This window comes from Coenobita brevimanus, chromosome 45 (genome assembly GCF_032717465.1).
Source record: "Coenobita brevimanus isolate Jiangsu-jjx chromosome 45, ASM3271746v2, whole genome shotgun sequence".
NCBI lineage: Eukaryota > Metazoa > Arthropoda > Malacostraca > Decapoda > Coenobitidae > Coenobita > Coenobita brevimanus.
Genome location: NC_136998.1, coordinates 107,693 through 132,465, shown reverse-complemented (window position 1 = coordinate 132,465; position 24,773 = coordinate 107,693).

Sequence of the window (24,773 nt, the reverse complement as noted above, 5' to 3'; positions counted from 1 at the left end):
TGAAATGGTGGGGGATGGCGACGTGGAGGCAATTTGTTTGTGGCCACCCCATACGGGATTGAGGCGTCTGGCAATAGATAGATAGACTCCTTTTTCCATGGGGCATTTAGTAGGAGGTGGGGTGATGTGGTATATGTGCAGGAAGTCAGGTATAGGTGAGGATTGGCCAGAATGCAGGGAGGGATTGTTATTACAAGTTGTTTTGGCAGGGTAGGACTGATGGACATGGTGGTGTGGGTGTGTTGGTTGGGGAGAAATGGGTGGAATATGTCATGAATGTTATGAGAGTAAGTGATAGGACAATAATAATGAAAATTTTGTTCGGTGGAATAATGGTTGCTTTTATATCAGTGTAACCCCACAGGCAGGCTTGCATGAGGTAGTGAAGGATAGATTTTGGGATGACTTGAGATGTGTAATAAGTGGTATGGGGGGTAATGAGATTGTAGTTTTGGGAGGGGATTTAAATGGTCATGTAGGTGAAGCAGCTCAAGGATATGAAGGAGTACAGTTGCCTCCACTGCTGCATTGGCCACTCATTGTTTTCATTGTGTGGGCTGTCTGAGGTGTGAACCACCCGAGTATCGGAACTTGTATTGGAAGCAAAGTTGGGCGAGGCAGGCAGTGGGTGGTTGGGGGTTTTATGCTGGGGTAGAGGAGGTAGAGGGTTTGAAAAACTAGTGGGTGTTTGAGAAGGTGGAAGACAGTACGAGGTGCATTATTTATGTGAAAAGGAATTACTGGGTAATTCAGTCATTAAAGTGTGTTACTCCTCACTGTAGTGGTTCCAATTAATAAGAAACCTTTAAAGATATATTGCAGAATGTGGGATGAGGAAAGACCTAGCTTCGGCTAGGTCCTTCATGGCTGTTGTGACAGCTTAATAACTATAGAGATGTAATTTCATTGTCTTTTAAGTAAGACCCATGAGGTTGTATAAATATGACACATAACCATTGGATTTCTGGACACATTGGAATGTTACAAATTATATATATATTACCACGGTCGCCATACACTACTCAAGGCTATTCTCCCCTGCCCCACCTCATTGAGTGTTTCATTAACAGTATGTAGTCGCTAATATCCTGTAAGGATTTCAGTAATGCTGGTAGAGGTTGCAGTGTGTCCTGCTAATGGGGTTATGTAAATTAAATAAAAGTTGTGTGCCAGTCTTTGCACCCATACTGTGTTATTTCATCAAAATTTCACTTAATTGGCCAACACAAGACTCTAAACCTTGACCAAATTTTAAAAAAAACAAAAAAAAAAAAAAGTCCCACATTACCCATAGCACTTGCATACATATAACAATGGGTAAATATCAAGGGAATGATTTTGTTCACCTTGTAATAATCTGTACGGTATAACGAATTCCATATCTGTTGTGGAAGTAGTGATATAACAGCGTTCCTGTGCTGTGTGACGAGCATGTTGTGGACACACTGGAACTCTGGTTGTCCTTCACCCCCACCAAACATGCCCCTCAACTTCCAAATGCTGTAATAGGTTGTTGGTTGTTGGTAGTCTGAACACAGTAGACAAGTTTACACAGTAGAAAATTTCTTCCATGTGAGTGTTGCACTTGTGGTGGTATGAACATGTCATCACAGAGTACTGTTACCGTCGCAGAGTAGCGTGCTGCATGGCAGATTATGAAGTGTATGGTGAACAGGTGTCTCATAACTCAGTTATGTCGTAACCGTTTCTCATAGCCAGAAAGACTGCAGCGCCACCCAGTCACATAAGTATTAAAAAATGTATCTATTTTTATCTATCTAAGTTTCTATATAGATTGATAGACAATTTTTCTTTTCTATTATTTTAATAGTGACACTGTTGGATTTCCAGACAGATGTAATGGCAAACCTGTGTGTGAAGGTGGTAGCCTTGGTAGACATGCCTTCATATTGATGTTAAAACAAATGTACCTTTGAATAAATAGTTTCCCTGTAGTGCCCTTGTATTGTTTGTTATTTATTTTTTAATACAGTAGTTCCTCATTTATCTAGACGCTCAGTATCCAGACGCGTTCATTATCCGGACGCCGGACCTTGGCTCTGTTAAACCATTATCCAAATTTACTTGCTATTATCCAGATGTAAAAGTCTCCAAGAACTTCGGCCGGCCAGCCAACATGTTCAAAAACATCCGGTATCGTGGCCACTGGGCTCGAGCCGTGAGCGGGAGGTAGGCTGTAACCCACAACCAGAGCTAAAATGTCCATCCGCCCCGTTACTTAGTGGTCAAAGCCGTGTGCTTGTCCGATCACTCCCAACAAACCTCCAGCACCTGAGTAATACTGTAACCCACAAGTGGTGTCAAAACGTCCATACGCATCCCCACCCAATGTCCAATGTCGCGTGGCCACCAGGCTAAGTCTTTCCCAGCTGCCACCACCAGAGAACACTGTCCACAAGCCCCAAGTACATGTTCAGCGACAGTGGCCATCTGTCTCTTTACCGAACATCCAATGTCACCTGGTCTCACACACACAAACACACACACACACACACACACACACACACACACACACACACACACACACAGAGGGATTCCTTCCCACAGAGTGATTACAGTATCAGTACAGTAATGTCAGTATAAATGCACATGATAGTACACAGTATGTGTGTATGTACTGTATAGTATGCTTCCGTTTGGTATGGGTATTTGTTTCAGTACCACAGCCAGCCACCTTAGCCAAGCAGCCCTAATGGAATAGGTTAGGTTTGGTTAGGTTAGGATGTGATAACATACGTCATTTTGCCCGGGAAACACATTGAGCATATTTTTTAGGAAATTCTATGGTTAGTTTTGAAAATGACAGAACGAGCGTTGTTCCTGGCTCAGGGTTCCCGGTGGCCACCACACGCGTAACACAGACCACAAGCCATGATAAAATGTGCAGTAAAAGCACCCATCTGCCTCTACACCAAATCGCGGGTGTCCCCCGGCCTCTGGGATTAGTGCAAACCCCCCACCATGCGCGCCTGTCCGCTTCCCTACCGAATGGTCAGGCACATGGCAGACCACATTAGTCATACACTCCTGAGGCGGTGATGTACTGGTCATCCTCTGTTGCCGTCACACACTAACCCTTGCCTAGGCAAACGGAAGTGAACGTTATATGTAGATGTCAGTTTGCCGCATTTTGCTTCCTCTGTGCTCAGATGCAACCATGGGATGTAATATGGCAGCACTACACTGCTTACCGGCCAATAAGATGGCACCTCAATTCCTGCCTTTGTTTCACCTGAGTGGCTGGCTTGCAAGAATGGCTGTGAATGCTGTTGCTTTTATGGTGGTCCCCTATCTTCCTCAGGTTGCGGCCCTCCTCTGCTGTATTTTCATGTGTGTGGTGATGGCCCCACCACTACCTGAGAAGAGGAAGAGGAAGGTTAAGGCTTGGGAGAAGAAACATGAGATATTGGGCAAGGTTGACATGGGCTGGACCACAGGATGCATACATCACGAATATGATATAGCACGTTCAACATTATTTGATATCTAGAAGTCACATGACAAGCTTATGCAGAACAGTCAGGACTTCGGCAAAGGCACACGTAGGGACGACAGGATGGTAATGGCCCAGGCCTGGCACGATATTATCAACTGGTTGATACTGATGTGGTTTCATCAGCAACGTGGTGCTGGTGTGGTAATGCGTGGGACCGAGGTAAAGGCTGCTGCCAAGAAGTTTGTATGCCTGCACAACATGCAGGACATCAAGGCATGCAAGGGATGGCCCTTTCACTTCAAGCTTTGCTTTGGACCTACTGGCCATAAGGCACACGGGGAGGCTGTGGATGTGGCAGTGGGGTAGGTAGACCCGTTTTGCCAGAATTGTGCAGCGCCTGATCAAGGACGAGGGCCTTGCCCTTGGTTAAGTCTATAGTGCTGATGAAGCTGGTCTGTTCTACCGCTCCTTGCCCACCAACACCCTGGCTGAGGAAAGGGCGGAAACTGTGCCTGGTTGGAAGTTGTCCAAACAACGTGTCTATTTGGTGCTGTGCCAATGCTAATGGGACGCATCACCTCAGACCTGTTGTTGTTGGGCATGCAAAACAACCACATTGTCTCCATGGGTAGATGGATAGCCTGCCTGTTGTGTGGTACCATTCTGTGAAGGCCTGGTTTACCACTAAGATCTTCAGAGATTGTGTCTACAGACATTTCGTGAAGGAAGTTGTCTGTTATCAAACAGAGGTCCTTGGTATCGCCCGCAACCAGGTGAAGGCACTTCTGCTTCTGGATAATGCCCTTGCATATCTGTCTGAGAAGATTTGGTTGCTTATGACAGGCGGATTAGTTGCATGTTTCTGCCACCTAATACGACTGCTCTGATTCAACCTATGGACCTGGGTGTTACTGTGGCTGCCAAGAGACTGTACTGCTGGAGTTTCCTGAATGAGGTGACAGTGGTGCTGGAGGATGAGAACGTGACCAGTGCTGCACATGGTTAGCAGACCTTCCAGAATCTTCGACGTTATGACCTGAAGTCTGCAGTGTTCAACTAGGTAAACGCATGGAAGGAAGCCTCTGTCAGAACCCTCAATCGAAAGTGGTTAGTCTTGTCTTCTCCACAGAATTGAAGCCAAGCATGACTTTGAGGGGTTTGACATGGATGATTTCCACAGTCGCCTTAGAACAGCAGGAGAGCAGGTGGTCATCAGCAATGTGAGAGACTGGCTGGATGACGACGGCGGCAATCCTGGTCATCAGACTATGTCTGATGAAGAGATCCCTGCTGCTGCCTCTGCGGGCATGGAAGAGGACAGTGAGATCGAGGACGAGGATGAGGACTCTGACTCACAACCCTCTGCAACTCCTTCAATCCCTCGTCTCAGTGTCCTCCGTGGTTACCTGGAGGGGTGTTGGAGTATGCCGAGCACCCACGCTGTGACAGGGAGTTGGTGCTGCTCCGCCTGGCGATGGAGCTGCAGGGAGTCCGGGTTGCTGTCATCCTCCTGCAAAATCATTGGTCCTATTGTCAGACAAGGATTGACTCTTTCTACAAGCCTGCTACCCCCATGAGTGCCTTTCCATTCTCAGCACCACCACCACCACCACCAGCTCGTTTCCCACCTTCACCATTGGACCTACAACCAAGCACATCAACAGCCGTTGAGTGTCTGTTGGACATAAGTTTGCAGTTGTCTTCAGAGTCTCCTGAGGTGGGTAGGCCACCATCACCACACCGTACGTTACCGCTCATCACCCTGCTCCAGCAGGTTCAGGAGGAGGAGGAGGAGTTATGGGACATTTGCAAGGTGCAAATATTTGCCACTAGACCACATGGGACAACTCTACACCTGCTGGAGATGTGCAGGTTAACCCTTAGATGCAGACATGTCCCACTCTCACACCATTCCATTGTTTGGGTCTGGCAGACCCGCACGCTTATATATTTTAATTACGGGGAGTGAATCATGTTTAATAATTAATTATGCAGAACAGTCAGGACTTTGGCAAAGGCACACGTAGGGATGACAGGATGGTAATCCTCCACCACAGGAGGGCACTAAGTCCTCCACCAACCCCACTTGACAGATGAGGAGATCCCTGCTGCTGCCTCTGCAGGCATGGAAGAGGACAGTGAGACCGAGGACGAGGATGAGGCCTCTGACTCACAACCCTCTGCAACTCCTTCAATCCCTCGTCTCAGTGTCCTCCGTGGCTACCTGGAGGGGTGTTGGAGTATGCCGAGCACCCACGCTGTGACATGTAGCCTGGTAGGCATCATAAGAGTATATTTTTAATTACATAAACTAAGGAAAATGTAAATGAAAAACATATAATCTGAGCTTCAGAACTACTTACCACAAATTGCTGAAGTGTGATGGAAACCCAGTCCTTATTTTTTCTTAGGGGTATATGCCTCCAGAAGAAAGAGCTCCAGCCTAATGGTAAATAGTGGGAAAAAAAATACAGTATGATATGTTTTTTTATCTAAAACTTAGAAATTTTATATCCTTACAGTAACTAGGTCTGTGAGACCCATATGAAACCATGACTACCATGAAAGAAAATAAAAATATTTATTGTTCCATTATAAACTCACAGCAGAGCAAGTGTATTTTAGCCCATGCACTTAAAACAAACCACACTGATGTGTTCCATACACACATGGCTCTGACATTTCTGACATGTCATTGAGCTTTTCTTATCTTGTTTTGCAGAGCAAAAATGACACCTTTTCTTCTTGGCTGGGCCAGGTTCAGAACATGGAGCAGGTCCTGCCAGTACTACACACCTCTCCATTGAGGTGATAACAGTACAAGTGAGATTGGAAGTATTTTCCAGCCGGGTTTTCATTTATGGAGTAACTATCTCCTTTACCAGTTCTTTCAGGAACAGTTGGCACTTGTGTGTCTGGTTTTGTCCAAAATCTGGATGTTGTGGTTGGAACAAAATGAATGCATTTAGACCTGCCACATCAAGAACACTGTAGCACATGACCATAAGCCATCTCCTTGATTGTCTCTTACATGATTAAGCTCACACCATTTGATCTATTACATCAACTCCTCCTTTTATCTCATTATAGTACTTGCTTATAATTGGTTTCTTTTTCTGACCTTGTTCATCATTGGCTCTGTCGTGGTGCATGGTAGTCAACAGTATTACAGCCTTTCCTTTCTTTAGCACATTACTCCCCATGGTATCGTTTTCTTTTAATCCAAATTTATTGTTGCGTACTTCTCGGTGTTTTGAAGCTTTCATAACAGGAGGAATGTCTGGCTTGTTTTGCTGAAGCATACTAACCAAATGCTTCAGCAAGTGGAACACTTGTGAAGAAGTTGTGCATTGTTACATTGCAACCACTGTCATTGAGTTTACTGCACAACTACTGCACAGTACTTGATCCTAGATTTCTCGTCACCTCTTCACCAGGTTGTCTTCCAGTGTAGACAATCCCATCAAAAGCATAGTACAGTAATCCTTCCACTATCTGATATAATAGAGCCAAAGGCATGTCCGGAAAGTGGTCCCATCCGGAAAGTGGTCCCATCCGGAAAGTGGTCCCGTCCGGAAAGTGGGTCCCTGCCTCCTGGACTGGTAATTAACCCCTACACCGCGGGCTTGTTTACCAATGACTTGCGTGTGCCGCGGGGTTATTTGGGCTCCGACAGACTCTCAAAAAATATTTGCCAAAAATCAGTTCTTAGTCCTAGAATAATAAAATTACATATGCTTATGGCACATACCTTCAGCTTTCCCCTGGAATGATTGTTGAGCCTTCGTCGGTTACCGTAGGACTTGTGGAGACCTCTGAAGTAGGGTAACGAAGTCTCCACTTTATGCTTCCCGACAACCCGTAATATGATTACCACAGCCAGATACAAACACTATAAACACTATTCTACAATTTTCAAGTAGTTTGGGATCCATACTCAAAAAAAAAACACTGTGAAAGCAATGGAAATTACGAGCGCGTCCGATCGTCGCACTGGCACTAGTTCGCTTTTGTTACTCTGTCATTTATTATTCATAAAACCCCTCACACTTTATATTTCTATTATTATATAACACTTATATATATCTACAGTCTTTATCCATAAGTTTCCTTCAGTAGTATTACTGTAGTGTCACTGTAGGGATTCAATTTCTTTCAGTAAAATACGTAGCATTCACTTTCTCATCCTGTATACTGGCATTGAGAGTGAATGTCACTTTCATCTTCACTCTCATAACTCATAGCATTCAGACATGCTAGAGTGAAACTTTCACTTTCATTACTCCTAGGGTATATACTCGTATTCTTATAATACTACTCATTTACATTTCTATTTACGTTCTCTATTTTATTTACGTTATTTACATTTCTATTTTATTTACACTGTGTTGTGCACTGTCACTTGAAATAACTTATAAAACTATTTTCCATTGTTCACGTATATTTACATTCATTACTTTCACTTGCTGTTTACACATTATTTACAATTCCACTTGCACTGTTTTACTCAATAGAAAGATCGTAGTCACTCTTATCAATTGTCAGCCCTTTACCTCTTTCCACACGAGGTTTAGTAGGGGGTAAAGGTCACAGGGCCATTTGCATGGGGGTGAAAAAAAGGCCTTGAAGTCAGCAAGAAGAAACATACGTACCCTCGCTTCGGAAGATGAGAGTAAACTGATAACGGAGGGCCAGCGTGGAGGCCTGCTTAGGGGTTATTCAGAGTTACCAATATTGGTTCTTGAAACAGCTAAGTCTAGCACTGATATGATTGGCAGGAAATCTAGACAATACATTATAAATTTGGTAGTTCCAGGTGAATGTAAATATCACTTAGGCTTCTCCCTTCCCTCCTTACATGTATATTTATTACGAAAATAGATTAGAGGCCTACTTAGGAGATATATATTCAGAGCTACCAGTGTTAGATCTTGAAACAGCTTTGTCTAGCACTGATATGATTGGCAGGAAATCTAGACAATACATTATAAATTAGGTAGTTCCAGGTGAATGTAAATATCTCTTAGGCTTCTCCCTTCCCTCCTTACATGTATATTTATTACGAAAATAGATTATACGGCATATTTCAAGGGGAAAAAAACAGCGAAAATTAGCGAACGAGTGCACGTGAGGTGTTGTCAGGTGATAATTAGCCAATTCCAGGTGTATGGCACTCTCACTTACCTTATTTCTTTCTTGTATATATTATTTGGTATAAGAATAGGACATAGGGCTTATTTCAATGGATGAAATCAGTGAAAAATTCCAGGGAATATTTACTTAGCGTAGCACGGCCGGGCAGGCGAGAGGATAGGGTAATGGAGGGGGGGTAGGGAGGGGAGTCAAGAACGGGGAGAAATGGCTAAATTGTCAACAATGGATGGGAGTACAGATGAGATTAGGAGTGCTGACTAGTGTTGGGCATTGTCAGTACTGATAGATGATACAAGCCCCCACTTGGAAGCCCGGGTGAATTCAAAATAACACAGAATCACAAAAGCGACGCCCCGCGGTATGATCCCTTGCTCCCAAGCGTCACGAAAGTGACGCCCCGTGGTTAAGGGGTGAAGGACCCTAACCCAGCCTGACTTTGAAAGCCACCTAAATAACTCCCTACCGGACATGCATAGCACCTATTTAAAACTACAGTAATCCCTCTAATATCCGGACGCCCAATAACCGAACATCCCCACTAACCGAACCTTATCGTCCTGGGATCAAACATTCCCAAAATGGTCCGAAAATCCAAAAAAATTGGAAAAAAAATCGATTTTTTGCCGTCCGTAATTTGAACTTGCCGCGCGCGCCGCGTGAGAGCATTGTTTTGGTTCGTCATTCCTCCGACGTCCGATAGAGCGCCACTGCATCCTCCCCACTTCCCGCCTGTCTCTCACCGCGACAAGACCTACGCTCTTCGTCATGGCTGCCCACGTGCTCGCTTTTGTGGTGGTGCCGTACTTGCTGCAAGGCCTCCTGCTGCTCTCTGCCCTACTCTTAGTGTGTGTGATGATGGCCCCGCCTCCTGAGAAAAGGAAGAGAGTGGTGTTGACTCTGGAGAAGAAACGGGAGATATTGGAGAAGGTTGATGCGGGTTGGTCTTCCTCTCGCATTCTCCGCGAGTTCAACCTGGCCCGGTCGACTTTGTTTGATATCAAGCGTTCCCGAGACAAGCTCATGCAGTACACGGCTGACTTCTCGTCGAGAAGCAAACGCAACGTGGAGAGGAAGGTTATGTTTACTCCCAAGTATGCAGAGATCGACCGCTCCACGTTGATTTGGTATCGACAGCAACGTGCAGCTGGTGTGATGGTACGTGGAACGGAGCTGAAGGCTGCTGCTGAGAAGTTTGCAAGGCTTCACGACGCCCTAGACTTCAAGGCATCCGAGGGTTGGCTCTTCGCGTTCAAGTTGCGACATGGCCTTACTAACCGTAAAGCACATGGTGAAGCATTGGACGCTAACGAGGATGGAGTGGACGAGTTTCGGCACAAGGTGAAAGGCTTGATCGACAGGGAGGGCCTCACTCTCGGTCAAGTCTATAACGCTGACGAAACTGGCCTATTCTATCGCTCGGTGCCAACGAACACTCTCGCCGATGAGACGGAGAAGCGTGTACCTGGCCGCAAGCTTTCTAAGGAACGGATATCTGCTTTGTGTTGTGCCAATGCTAACGGCATGCACCGGCTTAAGCCCGTTATTGTTGGCCGTGCAAAGCAGCCTCGGTGCCTTCGTGGGGTGATGGATGTCCTTCCTGTCGTATGGTACCATTCTTTGAAAGCATGGTTCACAGCTGTGATTTTCAAAGACTGGTTTCACCATCACTTCGTCAAGGAGGTCATACATTACCAGACGAAGACACTGGGAATTCCTCGCGACCAGGTAAAGGCTCTCCTTCTCCTCGACAATGCACCTGCCCACCCGTGCGACAAGGACTTGGTTGCTGAGAATGGCCGTATTAGGTGTATGTTTCTGCCACCTAATACGACTGCTCTCATTCAACCAATGGACCAAGGAGTGATCGTGGCAACAAAGCGCCTGTACCGTCGGAAGTTCCTGGACGAGGTGATGGTGGTTCTCGAGGACGAGGACGAGCGCAGGGAAGGACGTGACACTCGAGGCAAGCGGACTTTGGAAAACCTTCGCTGCTACAACATCAAGTCTGCGTTGTACAACTGGGCTAGTGCATGGAAGGAAGTCCCTGTGAAAACTCTTGAAAATGGTTGGTCTCGTCTGCTTCTCGGAACAGATGTGGAGTACGATTTCCTAGGGTTTGACGTGGATGACTTCCATGCACGGCTACGTACGCACGGCGACGATGTTGATGTGGACGATGTTCGTGAGTGGTTGGACGACGACGAGGGCGATCCTGGGTATCAGACGTTGTCTGATATCGAGATCGCGTCTTCGGTTGCTGGTGTCAGTCCCGAACTTGAAGATTCCGACGACGAAGGCGATGATGATGCAGACTCCGCCCAGCAGGACACTACTCCAGCCATCCCCAAGCTGAGCGCACTCCGGGAACATCTAGAGTTCGTCCTAGACTACCTGGAACACCCAGACTGCGACAGGGAGATGGGGCCCTTGGGACTCGTGGAGGAAGTGCGTGCTTTCCAGCAGCGCATCATCAATCGCCAGAATCGTCGGTCCTTGCGTCAGTCAACGATTGACAGTTTTTTCAGGCCCGTGACCCCCGCTGTGCCAAGCCCTGGTTCCACTCCGTTGCCTCCCCAAGACAGGCCCTCATGCTCCGAGCCACAGCCCAGCACATCAGCTACAGTGGAGTCACTGCTCGACGTGAGTTTGCGGCTGTCTTCAGAGTCTTCTGTAGTCGGTACGCCATCACCACTACCCACCGATGCACCCCTTGGACGCCTGCCAGTGATACTCTCGGGCTCTGACAGTGAATAAACAGCAAGAACTTCTCCACTAGACCACACGGGAATTTTGAGTGTTGTGCAGTGAAAAAAACGGTGTGTTGTGTTAAGGTTTTCAAGTTGGGAGAAAAGACTAAGTAGAAAAGAAATTTAACGTAACTAACCTTCTTTGTTTTGGCTTTGGAAACTTAAAAAAACTTGGGAAAAGTTAATGTGCAACACTTAAATTTAATGGAACATTATTTGGACTAAAGTGAACACTGAGAAAAGAACGGACTTCTGTGTGTTAGTGACTAAGTTCAGTGCAAGACTTCAGGAAGAGTGTAGTGCAAGTGCTTCAGGAAATCATTCTTACTGTCAGAGTCCGAGAGGAGGCGGTTATTCATCGAGGTGGCCAGGGACTTGCTGTAAGTAGCCAAAATGTTTCATGTTGTACTATTTTCCATACTATATTTACCAGAATGTTTCATATTGTATTTTTTCCCATACTATACTTACCAGAAAGTGTCATACTGTACTTCTTTCCATACTAAACTTACCTCATGCATGTGCAGTAGGAATGTGTTTTTCAGAGTTCGGTTAGGTTCGGTTAGGTTAGGTTCGGTTAGAGTCCATAAGTACCAGAATGTTTATTAATGTATGAACATACTTCTAAACCCACATTTTATGTGTCTATTGCATTTATTTCAGTCATTTATGTGCCTTATTGGTGTGATTTGGGTGTTAAATAGGTGCTATGCATGTCCGGAGGGAGTTGTATAGGTGTTTCTCTGTGTTAGGGTCCGTAAGTACAAGTCCATAAGCTGGGGCCCAATATCCGGACAAAACCAATATCCGAACCTACCGATGGCTCTATTGATCCGGATATTGGAGTGATTACTGTATTTAACTTACAAATACAGTACTGTGGAAAAGCAGTACAGCGAATCACGTTACATGATCAAAACAAACTGTGCATGCAGAGCTGATGTTCGAGGATTTGGCCTTTCAAAGGCCTCTCTTGCGTAAATTTATAGTTTTCGTAATGGTTCTTTAATCTTATGTTGTCTTATACGTATCGCAGCACTAACCGCGTATAATTGCGAGCACATTCGGCGTGAACGTGTTCGGGGCAAGTTTACTGTATATCGGAAAAAGTCCGATAAAGCCAGAAGCAGTGCGGACTGCCTAACCACTTCAGCTATGTTCACCACAATAAGGTAAATAAAAGACATGTTTATCAGTGTACAGTACAGTGTTATTATATATATTATACCATTTGATTAATGTAGTGAAGCTGTAACACAGTACAGTACCACAGTGGTAGTCAAAACAGTTTAAAAACCATTCATGCAATCCGGACTAATGTCTGATATTTCGGAAAAAGTCTGGATTAGCAGGGGGAAGTCCGGATGTCGCTTTTATCGGAATTTCGCATTTTTCGGAATGGTTTGGGCCCCAATGAGTCATTATAGTGAGGTCTTACTTCGTGTATATACTGTATATATATATATATATGTAGTATATTCATGTATATATTTCTGTTTTCCCTCCTTCCCCCAAGGCTCCCCCAACACATGATACTATCTCACAATGAGCACTCATGACACATATCACAAACATTTTATTATAAATCATAAATAATCAACAGTTGTCTTAGCAAGGTACAGTGCCTGTCCACTGATGTCCGTCGTTGCCCGGCATCCTTACATCACCTGCACACCCTCTGCTTAGGTATCGCTGACATACGCTACGCACCCACATCCCACAATGAACACTCGTGACACATATCACAAACATTTTATATATCATCATCATCATCATCATCATTCGGACCTCCTTTCCCACCCAAGGGCAGGGTGAGTAGTAGCAATGTCTAGACAGCACAGACTTGCCTAATCCAAATAGGCCACACTTCCATTCACTCATCATTCAAGCCCCTGGAATCCTGGCTCTACCGGATACGCCAAAAAACATTCACCACATTCTGCACACAAACGTATCCGATTGAGTCAATCCGGACACTGCCATGCTCACAAGGGGTGCCAGAATTCCTGATCATGCATTTCTCCTCACAACATTCATCCAGCCAGCTCGATCTCTTGTCAGTTCCCTAGCCTCACCGACTTCCAAACCTCTCTTCCTCAAACACTCATCCACCATATCTCTCCACCCTCTCCTTGGTCTACCTCGCCTCCTCCCTCCTTCAGATTCGCTCAGGTATACCCTTTTCACCATTCTATTGTTATCCATTCTTTCCACATGACCATACCATCTCAGGACACTCTTCGATTCTGGTGTTCACCGACTTCCTCACTCCATACCTTTCACGAATCATATTTTGTATCCCATCCACCCTCTGTACTCCACATACATTCCTCAACAGTCCCATCTCCACTGCTCTTACTCATGACTCTTCATTTTAATGCCACACCATAGTCTTACACCCATATGTTAGAGTTGGCACTAACACTCCCTCATGTAATCCTCGTGCAGTTGCAACACTCAAGCCTCTGTTTTTTATCAAGGCTTTCATTGCACCAGCTACTTTTTTTCCTTGTGTTACTTCAACTTCTTTTGCACATTGTCCTTCCTTTTCTGTCACTGTACCTAAGTATTTGAACTCTCACCAATTTCAGTCTCTCTCCATTCACTGTGACATAACACTGGGAGTCCCCTTCTGTCTCAGTAACCATCACTTTACTCTTCTCTACATTTACTCTCAAGGCACATTTTATATAAATCATAAATAATCAACAAATGTCTGAGCAAGGTACAGTACCTATCCACTGATGTCCGTCGTTGTCCAGCTTCCTTACTTCACCTGCACACCTGCCACTAAGGTATCAGTAACCTATGCTACCACCCACATTATCCCACAATGAACACTCTCTGCACATTTCACATTCATTGTACATAAAGTATTGCTTCTCACTAAATGTCTTTGCAAGTAACAGTACCTGTTCAATGATGCACGTGGTTGCCCGGCGTCCTGACGTCCTCGCACACTTGCTGCTAAAGTATCGCTAACCTACGCTACGCATCCACAGAATTCCTTCACGGACACTTGCTGCACATTTCACGTTCATTGTACATAAAGTATAACTTCTCACTAAATGTCTCAGCAAGTTACAGTAACTGTTCAATGACGTCCGTCGTTGCCCAGCGTCCTTATATCCCCACATACCTGCTGCTAAGGTATCGCTAACCTACGCTATGCACCCACAATATCCCACAACGAACACTTGCTGCACATTTCATGTTCATTGTACATAAAGTATAACTTCTCGCTAAATGTCTTAACAAGTTACAGTACCTGTTCAATGACGTCCGTCGTTGCCTGGTGTCCTTACATCACTTACATGCCTGCCACTAAGGTATCGCTAACCTATGCTACGCACCCTAAAATTATCCCCTCACGAACACTTGCAGCTCAATGCACGTACACTTTACACTAAATCATACTCAAATACATGACTGCCAGAATGATTCCACCCCTACCTCCGCAATTATTTACGTTCCTTACTACAGTACAACATAACCATGACACAGCACTTTCGCCTCAAGATTTACGATGCACCACAATGTTGGCACACACTGCACTCCTTCATGAACACTCGCAGTATGTTGGCCTTATATTTTATATAAATTCATACACATATTCAGTATCAAAATAAAAATATCCATCCCCAAACACCTCTAATAATCCCTTCCCGACTACGGGGTACAGATAGTGCCTGCCCCATTCCACACTATGGCTATGGCGTACATAATGCATGGTAGTTCCAATATATCACAAAGCAAGCCACTATAGCTTTCACACACTATACAGTTTAGGCATTGGCTTTTCTATATATGTATGTGTAGTCGCAACATAGGGCCCAGGGGAGGCAGTGTGGCAAAACCCTGCTACAGTGAACACGTGTCTTGCCCCTAGGCCTAACGACTGATAACAGGCACCATTTCTTCTCAAGATATATATCTGGGTTCCATTGACAAAATCACATCAAAATATGCTCAGAACTAATATATTATCACATTCAGTCCATTGGGGCTTCGACTCAGGTGGGAGGGGGAGAATTAGGGTGATTTAAAGGGACAGCACACGCGACACAGCCTCACAGCCTGGCTCCTTGTGATCGACTGAGGTTTCTCGCTACGGGCAGCCTCCTGGGAGGCACTACAGTGTTGCCAAATGTTTATCTTGGAAGAGGAACGCGCCTGCTAGAACGCATCAAAATTTGATGCAAATCGGCCAAAAACTTTTCTTTTGACGGCGTTTTTTCTGCTTTTTCATGTGATTTGCTTCTGTGTGCGTTTATGTGCCAAACCACAAAGAACACGATTCGCGTCAACATGCCTGGAAGGGTTAAATGGTAAATAAATTGTAGTTTTTGTTTATGACAGTTCGTGTTGTACACAGAGATTTGGAAACCAGCCCTTAATAATACAGTACTGAAAGACATTTCTTTTTTTTTGGGAGGGGCTCTTTTTATATACATTAACATATGTCTTATATGTCTTTTATTGCCGTGCAAATTGAATAATCATAAAAATGAAGCTGAACTTTTTAATTTTTTTATTTATTTTTTTTTACAAAGCATAAATGAGCTCATGCAAAAGCAGGGTTCACTGGACAGTGTTATTAACTCCATGGAGATGCTGGTCTAATGGCAGCTGTTGTTCCAGGTTCACAGCTGGAGTCAGAGCAGTAAAGCAGTCGTAAACACTGTCGTCATCAGGGTGCTGCCTGAGTAATGGATAATAAGGATAAAACAGGACTGAGGGCACATCTTATGTTGTGTTAGCACATCCAACAAGAGGTACCCCAGCCACCAACTTATGGGTTATTATCCATGTAGTGTCCTCTGGAAGATTTTTTTTTCTTTTTTCTCCAAATAGGAGCTGGTGTTGGATGATTTACCTGGTATGGTAACCATTGCAGTATCTGGTGCAGCTGTTGAAATAAGGAAGACTGTGGTGAGTTCAGTCTGAATTGACAGCTTGACTCAGCAATGATGCCCTGTATTTTTAAAGTCATGGTTCAGAAGCATTCACGTGTGTTATCAAGCGAGTGTGTCAGCAGTGTTTAAAGGAATAATAATCTGTGTTGAAATTTTATCATTTTGATGTAATTACAATTACTTTCCAGTAATAGGGATGAACTTTTGAGAGTGATTATTCATTTGTAATAGGAACATCTTACAACTGAGCATTGTCCTCTGGTAGAGTAACTGAGGTATGGTAGAAATTGAGAGAGGTTGAAGGAAAGATATAATGGAGGCAGTAAAGGATGATCCAGATGTAAAGACAGAGTGTGAGGTGAGTGATAAAGTAATGGAGGTGGCAAAGGAAGAACCAGATGTACAGTCAGAGTGTGAGGTGGATGACAAAATAATAGAGATGGTAAAGGAGGAACCAGATGTACAGTCAGAGCCTGAGGTGGGTGAAGAAGTGTTCCTTAGGGAGAGTAAGATTAGCCAGGACACTGTTTCCCGTTCACCTGAAGTTCAGCAGTTCAGATGTTTAGAGTGTGGTGAAGCATTTCCTTTTAAGAATGAACTTATCGAACATGCAGTGGTTCATTCAGGAGTGAAGAATTTCAGGTGTGATGAATGTGGTAAGCGATTTGCACAGAAGGGTAATCTCACCAGACACCTATTAATTCATTCAGGAGTGAAGAATTTCAAGTGTGATGAATGTGGTAAACGATTTGCTCAGAAGATGGGTCTCACTGAACACCTATTAATTCATTCAGGAGTGAAGAATTTTGAGTGTGATGAATGTGGTAAACGATTTGCACATAAGGTTAATCTCACTCAACACCTATTAATTCATTCAGCAGTGCAGAATTTCAAGTGTGATGAATGTGGTAAACGATTTACACTGAAGGGTAATCTCACCAGACACTTGTTAATTCATTCAGGAGTGAAGAATTTCAAATGCGATGAATGTGGTAAACGATTTGCACATAAGTTTAATCTCACTCAACACCTATTAACTCATTCAGAAGTGAAGAATTTCAAGTGTGATATATGTGGTAAACTGTGTGAACACAAAGGTTGTCCCTCCAGTCGCCTGTTCAGTCATTCAGGAGTGAAGAATTTCAAGTTGATGAATGTGGTAAACTATCAGCGCAGAAAGATTGTTTCACCAGACACCTGTTAATTCATTCAGAAGTGAAGAATTTCAAGTGTGATAATGTGGTAAACATTTTGATTGGAAAAGTCATCTCACCAAACACCTATTAAATTATTGTGGAGAGAAGAGTTTCTAGTGTGCTTAATGTGGTAAACGGTTGACCCAGTTGATGTCATCTGACACTGTTTAATTCATTAAGGAGCGAAGAAATTCAAGTGTGATGAATGGGGTAAATGGTTTTTAAGTCCTCTCTAGTATCAGTTCAAAAGTGGAAAAATTTGAAATGTGATGACTGGAAAACTGTGTAGAAAAAATTCTTATTCACTTTGCATCTGACAGTTCAGTCAGGTGTGAAAACAGTTACCTTATATAGTTATGATAAAGGTGGCAAAGCTTGAAGAAGAAATCAGGCTTTAACCAGGCATAGTGCCATTCACTAACAAGTGTTTTATCTCTTAAGCTGGTTTGCCAAAATAATGGAAAATTTTAAAAAGTAGGTTGTAAGGAGAAAAAAAAAAAAAAAAAGCTTGAGTTGTATGGTCTGAAGTGCCCCTTTAGCTACTATTGGTACTTGTGGCAGGCCATCCCTCATGCAATGTGTCATACGATCAACTGAGCCAAGACACTACTGTAACCATGAGTGATAAAATAATGTGAAACTCGGTACACAGTAAACCCTCGACATAATGAACCCATTTTTAACAAATTTCAGTTTTAACGACCACCTTGAGTTGGCCAAACGTTATATACTTTTAACGAACTTTGTCAGGTAATGGAATGGACATGCAGGAAACACCCACCAGCATGGTGTCTCTCCCTCCCCCCCACACACACACACACTGTGTGTGTGCATTAAACATGTTTAATGTATATGCAGCTGTTCTGTAATGTTTTCATTGCTATGCTCATTTATGTAATACAGTATTTACTGTAATGTAAAAGTTAATGTACAGTGAGTTTACCCACACTTTCTCTGTAAATACCAAACAACAAGTGTACAGTAATGTATAGGCAGTGTACAGTGTAGTGCAGAATTGTAGTGGTTATCAGTGACTTTCTGTGCCAGTGGTGGAGGGCAGTTTATGTTTCATGTACATGCAGCTGTTCTGTACTGTTTGCTTTGCTATTCTCTGATATGTAGTATTTACTGTAATGTAACAGGTAATGTACAATGTCAGTTTTCTTTATCCACATATCCCTTTTAAATGCTGAATAACAAATGAACATAGATTTATCCAAGGCCTGTTTGCAGTCTTTATTTGCAGTGCAATTACTTCCTGAAAGGTAAGAATAAATATATAGTTTATCTGAAGCCTACTTGCAGTCTTTATTTGCAGTGCATTTACTCCCAGAAAGGTAAGAATAAACACATCAGCAAGTAAGTAGAGCATTTATTGAGAAAAGAACCATTTAGACCTACCTGTATGTTATTGTGTACAAGTATATGGCCAAACAATGCTGTATATTTAACAATCTTTGTTTGGTAAAAGCCACAACGCCTGGAAAATTACTGAACAGCATGGTTTTCAGCTTTAACATCAAGGGTTTGGTACAAATTAGTTGGTTATATTGAGGGTGCTTTGTATGAGGAGAGGGCTGTTCACCGTGATAGTTGTACAGCTGTACAGGGCATTCATTTATACTCAGACTCAAATATGAAGTCTGTTTGGGTGGGGCCCGTGTGGTGATTTCTCTCTCTACAGCTCTGCCAAACCTATTCTCTCCCATTTCTCTCTCTCTCTCTCTCAGTTGATTAAGTTTTTATATATTTATAAGTTTTGTTTTCTTGTATATTGTTTCAACTTTTTTTCCACACCACCACTGAGGTAAAAGTCTTGGCGCGTTTTTTTTTTATAGAGGTTTCCCCAGTAGGCATAAGTCCTCTCTCTGATCTTTAATCAGACAATTCATCATATGAGATTTCTGATATGTTGATTAAGAATGAATCCATGAAATGGTCGATTGCTACGTCTTGCTGTGAATCTTCTTCTTGCAGTTGTTCAGCATGCTGCACTGCTTTCACCCAGTTATGCAGTGTGTCATGATTCAAAGCTTCTTTGGCAAGAAGGTTAACCCTCTCCCGCACGATAAGTTTCTGTAAGTTTTCCGGCGCACAATTTTATCCGCGAAGCCGCCCAGCCCAGCTGCACGCGCGTGGCAAATAACACGTATTCTCTTCATATTTTTGCCACCCAAACATCAATATACTGCCATGAAACCGATGTCATTTTATTCGTTGATCTATGTTCTAGCTGATAAGCATCACAAAAAAAACAGGAAAGCACGAATAAAACAACATTAGGCGGCCGTGAATAAAATTTTGCTATGTCACGTTCACTTCCCAACATCACCAATTGAGTGTTTTCCATCATACAGAAAAATGTTATTAGAAGTTTTGATAGAGAATTTCATCAGCTTTCTAAAGAGACAAATCCGATGTTGATACAATTTGTAGTTTTCGAGAAAATAGCCAAAAACTGAAAGCCATTTTTGAAAAAAATCAAGGAGCTCTAAAACCAAAATTTTCTTGCACATGTTATGTTTTTATTGCATAATATTATGCAGAATTTCACCAGCTTTCTAATGACCTAATCCTTTTTTCGATACGCCTCATAGTTCTCGAGTAAATAGCCAAAAACGACTGGAAACTCACGTCCATACGTCACTTTCGTGATGGGCGCACGGCATATGCAATATTCCCACCTACGTAACAGTGAATTCTTATTATAGATATTACATTGTTATGTTTTGTACATACGTAGAATTTACTGCTCTTTATCATGGTTCTTATAGGAAATCGATACGTCCAATAGTTTTCGAGTAATTGGCCGACAAAGTGAGATTACTCCTCCAAGTGCTTTCGACTTTACCGAAAGTCGGTTCCCCCAACTTTTCCAACAGAAAATGCTCCCAGAGGCTTATATTCTGCAAATGAACATACGCAGAATTTACTGCTCTTTATCATGGTTCTTACAGGAAATCGATACGTCCAATAATTTTGGAGTAATTGGATGACAAACGTAGAATATTCTTCCTCACCCGCAAGCGAGATGAAAAAACATTTTCTTTGCCTCACCCACAGCTACATATTTTCGCTCGTTACGTTTTATTATTTTCTTTTTTTTACTCAAAGTATACATGTAAAATATCATAAGGTTTTTGATAGTGCTGTCAGAAACTCGACTTGACCACTAGTCTTTTTGCTAGGTTCTGATACTGAAGCAGAACTTTCTTCCATCTCATGTGTGTGTATGTAAATATCATTAATTATTTGTGTACAAAATATTGAACTATAGAAATAGGTCAATATACAGATCAACAAAATATGGATAACTCACTTCCTCCAGAGGTGTTGAGATGCTGGCAGTAGCTTGAAGATAAGGAGTTATGTAGTGTGTGAGCTTGTATGTGTGTGCGTGTGTGGGTGAGTGTGTGTGGGTGTGGGTGAGTGTGTGTGTCTGTGGCTGTGGCGTATTTTTTTCTCTCCTTGCGATACATTTGCCTAAAACACATGCGATCCACACAACAGATTTCTCCACAAACATTTGCTGCACGACATACGTATGTATATGTGGCTGTGGCATATTTCTTGTCTCTGACACTTGCTTTTTAGCTAAGTCAGTGAATGCATGAAATATTTCTCTGTGAACACTCACTGCGACTCTATTGTATTGGCACACACCACACTCCTTCACAAACACCTGCAGCATGTTTGACGTATATTTCACACAATTCCATACACATTTTCACTATCAGAATCACGATAATTCCATCTCTAAACACCTCTAATTCTTCCTTCCTGACTATAAAAACTGTATGTGATGCCTGCCCCATTCCACACTATGGTTCCATAATTTCACCAAGCCAGCCACAACATCTTTCACACAAAATACACTTTAGGCATTGGCTTCATTATATACATATTTGTAATTACGCCATAGGGCCTTGGGGAGGGCGAGAGGCGAAACCCCGCAACAGTGAACATGCATATTGGCTCCTAAGCCTAATACTTGATAACGGACACAATTCCTTTTCGTGCCATATATCTATGTTCCATCAACAATATCACATACAAATATGGTCACAAATATTGCATTATCACACTGAGTCCATAGGGGCTTCAGCTCAGGCAGTAGGGGGAGAATTAGTAGGAGTTTAAAGGGACAGTACACCCGACATAACCTCACCGCCTGGCTGCTTGGAGGACCCTGTGAGGCAGCTCAGTGTTGCCAATGCCTTACCATTGGAAAGCGCTGTATTCACTACAATGTGTCAAAATTTGACGCGATATGCCAGAAACTTAATTTTTGGCTAATTTTTTTGTGCTTAGGAACGCGATTCGAGTGACTGAACAAATTTAGAAAATCCACATGACACACAAATCGCGTGACTGACACTGAGAGGGTTAAGATCAGCCATTTTGGAGGTGTTTGCCTTGGCTATATAGGTCTTCACCTGAGCCCAAATGAGCTCAATAGGGTTGTACTGACAATGGTACGGTGGTAATCTAACGACCCGATGCCCTGCTTCTTCAGCAATTGCGTCAGTTGCATACTTTGTGCCAGTATCAAACTTCTTATGAAGTTCATACAGCTCGTGTTTTAATAGATTGTCGCTGGGCTGTACTCCCTTCTTTATAAGCCAGTACCTTATGTCCGATGTTCTCCAGGATGAGGTTGTTTTTTTTTCCCAAGTTGGACTGAATGATGGGAAGTGTTATCCATAACAATTACAGAGTTTGGTGAAATGTTTGATAGCAGTTGATTCCTGAACCAGTCTTCAGAAAGTGTTGAATTCATCTGATTGTGGTAGTCCCCATCATTTTTTGCTTGAAATATCATCTCAGCATTGTTAACAAAGCCATTTCTCATTACAGCATGCACAATAATCAAGCGACTTCCTTTTCCAGTCGGTTGCTGTATTCCAGTGGCTTGTGGGGATGCAGTGTTAGTCCAACATTTTCCAATTGTATAATTTTGATCACCCAAGTTTTGTCAAGATATACAATGTTCTGGGAAGACTCTTTGACCTGCCGTATTTTTCTAAAAAATCTGGTCCGAGCTGTTGCAACATCGCTTCTTTCCATAAGGAACTTTTGGCCATCAACTTTCGCAAATTTGAAGCCCATCTGCAAGAAAATCCTGCGAAGAGACTCGTGGCTTCCGTTGAAAGATATGTTTTCCTTGAGTTCTTCATTAATCTTGTGCAATGTAAGAATTTCATGCCTTTCATAGAATCCCAGGACAGTTCTCCTGACCACACGCTTGTCGAAATTGTCGAGATTCGTTACAGTTGCACTGCGCTTCTTTGTTGGTGACGAGAATGCAAGCTGTTCTGGTGACATTTGTGTCACACAAGCTTTATTAAATTTAGAGCAGATTCTTTGGACAGTTTTTTCGCTAATGTTGGTTGCTTTGGCAGTGCGAGCAACTGCTCTTGAAGGTGGAATTATAAAGTCTCCAATAGCCTTTTCTTCTAAAAAATACTTGTTCACATTGTAAAGAAGTTATTTCCCCCGACTGTGGAGCACACGAGAGCGAGTCGGAGTAGCTGCCATCGTGGGTGGGGATCAGGGAGGAAGTGACAGGTCACTTGTGGTCTGAGGTGGGTGTCCTTGACCTCTAGCAATGTTGTACAGATTATTTAATACACAATTTCAAATAGTAAATAGCTGACATATGACAGAGAGAGAGATAGGTACTGGGGTTGTTATGGCAGAGCTGTAGAGAGGGAAATCCCCTCTCGGGCCCCACCCAAATAGACTTCATATTTGAGTCTGAATATAGTACACAATAAACTCGGCAGCAAGGTGCACTGTATCCTGCACAACATCTGTACACAAAAATATTGTACATAGATGTATTGTTGGTCTTTACAGGCAGCAACTTATTGTACATTTTATTATGGGATAATGATGTCTAAGCACATGGCAAGTGCTCCACCTTGTACTGAGAGTAATCTTTGTTTTCACTTCACTGGGGCAGGTCTAATGGAACACAATTTTACAGTATTTTTGCCTCAAGTTTTATTTTTTTCATGGGGGGGGGTACTTTAATTGCAAGGTAGAGCGCTAGCTGGGTGCGTAGGTCACTAATGTCAAGTATCCCATGAAAAATATTGGGCAAAAATCAAGTAAGAGATGTCACCCTTAATAGCATTAGTACATTATATGTCTGTATTGCACATTTTTCACTGGCATGGTGTATTTGCTCATCCAAATCACGATGCACTAGGAGATGTGCTAAATGCATGATGGTATGAAGGCAAATAATCAGAGGGTATGATGGAACTTGGCAGAAAGGCAAGATATGATAAAGTTTTAGTGGCTGTGAAAGAAAAAGACTTGGGAGTCTGTTGAAAGTGTATTCATTCATTCATTATCTATTCCTCAGGGTTTCCACCACCTCTGGAAAACTGAAAAAAAAAATTCCAATCAGGGAAATGTCAGGGAATTTTGTAATTTTTAAAAATATCATGAAAAAGTTAGGGAAATTTTTTTGGTGAAAATTGAGGTTTATGCTAAGGTGCATTTTTTATTATTTTGTTCCATGTGTACAAGTTAAGTTTAATTGTAAACTGAATGGCTATGGCAGCTTCACTCCTCAGTAATGAACAAATCAGGGTGATTTTTACTAATCAGTTTTGAATCTTTTAGTCATGTTACCCATCAAAAATTTCAAAAAGGACAGAACAAAGAGGATGTTAGGCTGGAAACCTTGTATCATTTTAGAAACAATCAAGTATTCTTTGCTGTAAAGGATATCTTTATTTTTATTCATCAGTATCTCCACAATTTTGACTCTGATACAAGGCTTGTTGGTGTGGCTGGAAGAGGTTTTACTCTTGGGTAATGCAGGAAATTAAAGAAGGACACTATTGTGTAAACCACTATAGATGTAAAAATTTACTCGAGTAATTGGAGGCCATATTTTAAAAAGTGTAAAATTACACTTGAAAATTTACTTAGCAAAGTATGAAAATATACCTGGAATTTTGTCAAAATTCCTGGAAAAGTCAGGGAAATTTTTGCTGACCAGAGAGTGGGAACCCTAAATCCTGTGTTGCCCCAAGAAGAGCGTAGGATCCCGGGGGCTAGGCATGTTGGTCCTGACATTTAAGGTGAGAGTGACCAGCCTCACTCATCCCTGAGTGGCATTACGTGAGCAATAAATTCCGACCATCCCTTGGATATAAACCTTCACCAGCTCAATCCGACTGGAATGCCATAATAACCCACTAAACCACTAGGCATCATAATTTGGTTATATGGTTACCACCCAGCATAGTAAATGGTTTCCTGGTGTAGAGGAAACCATTTGTCC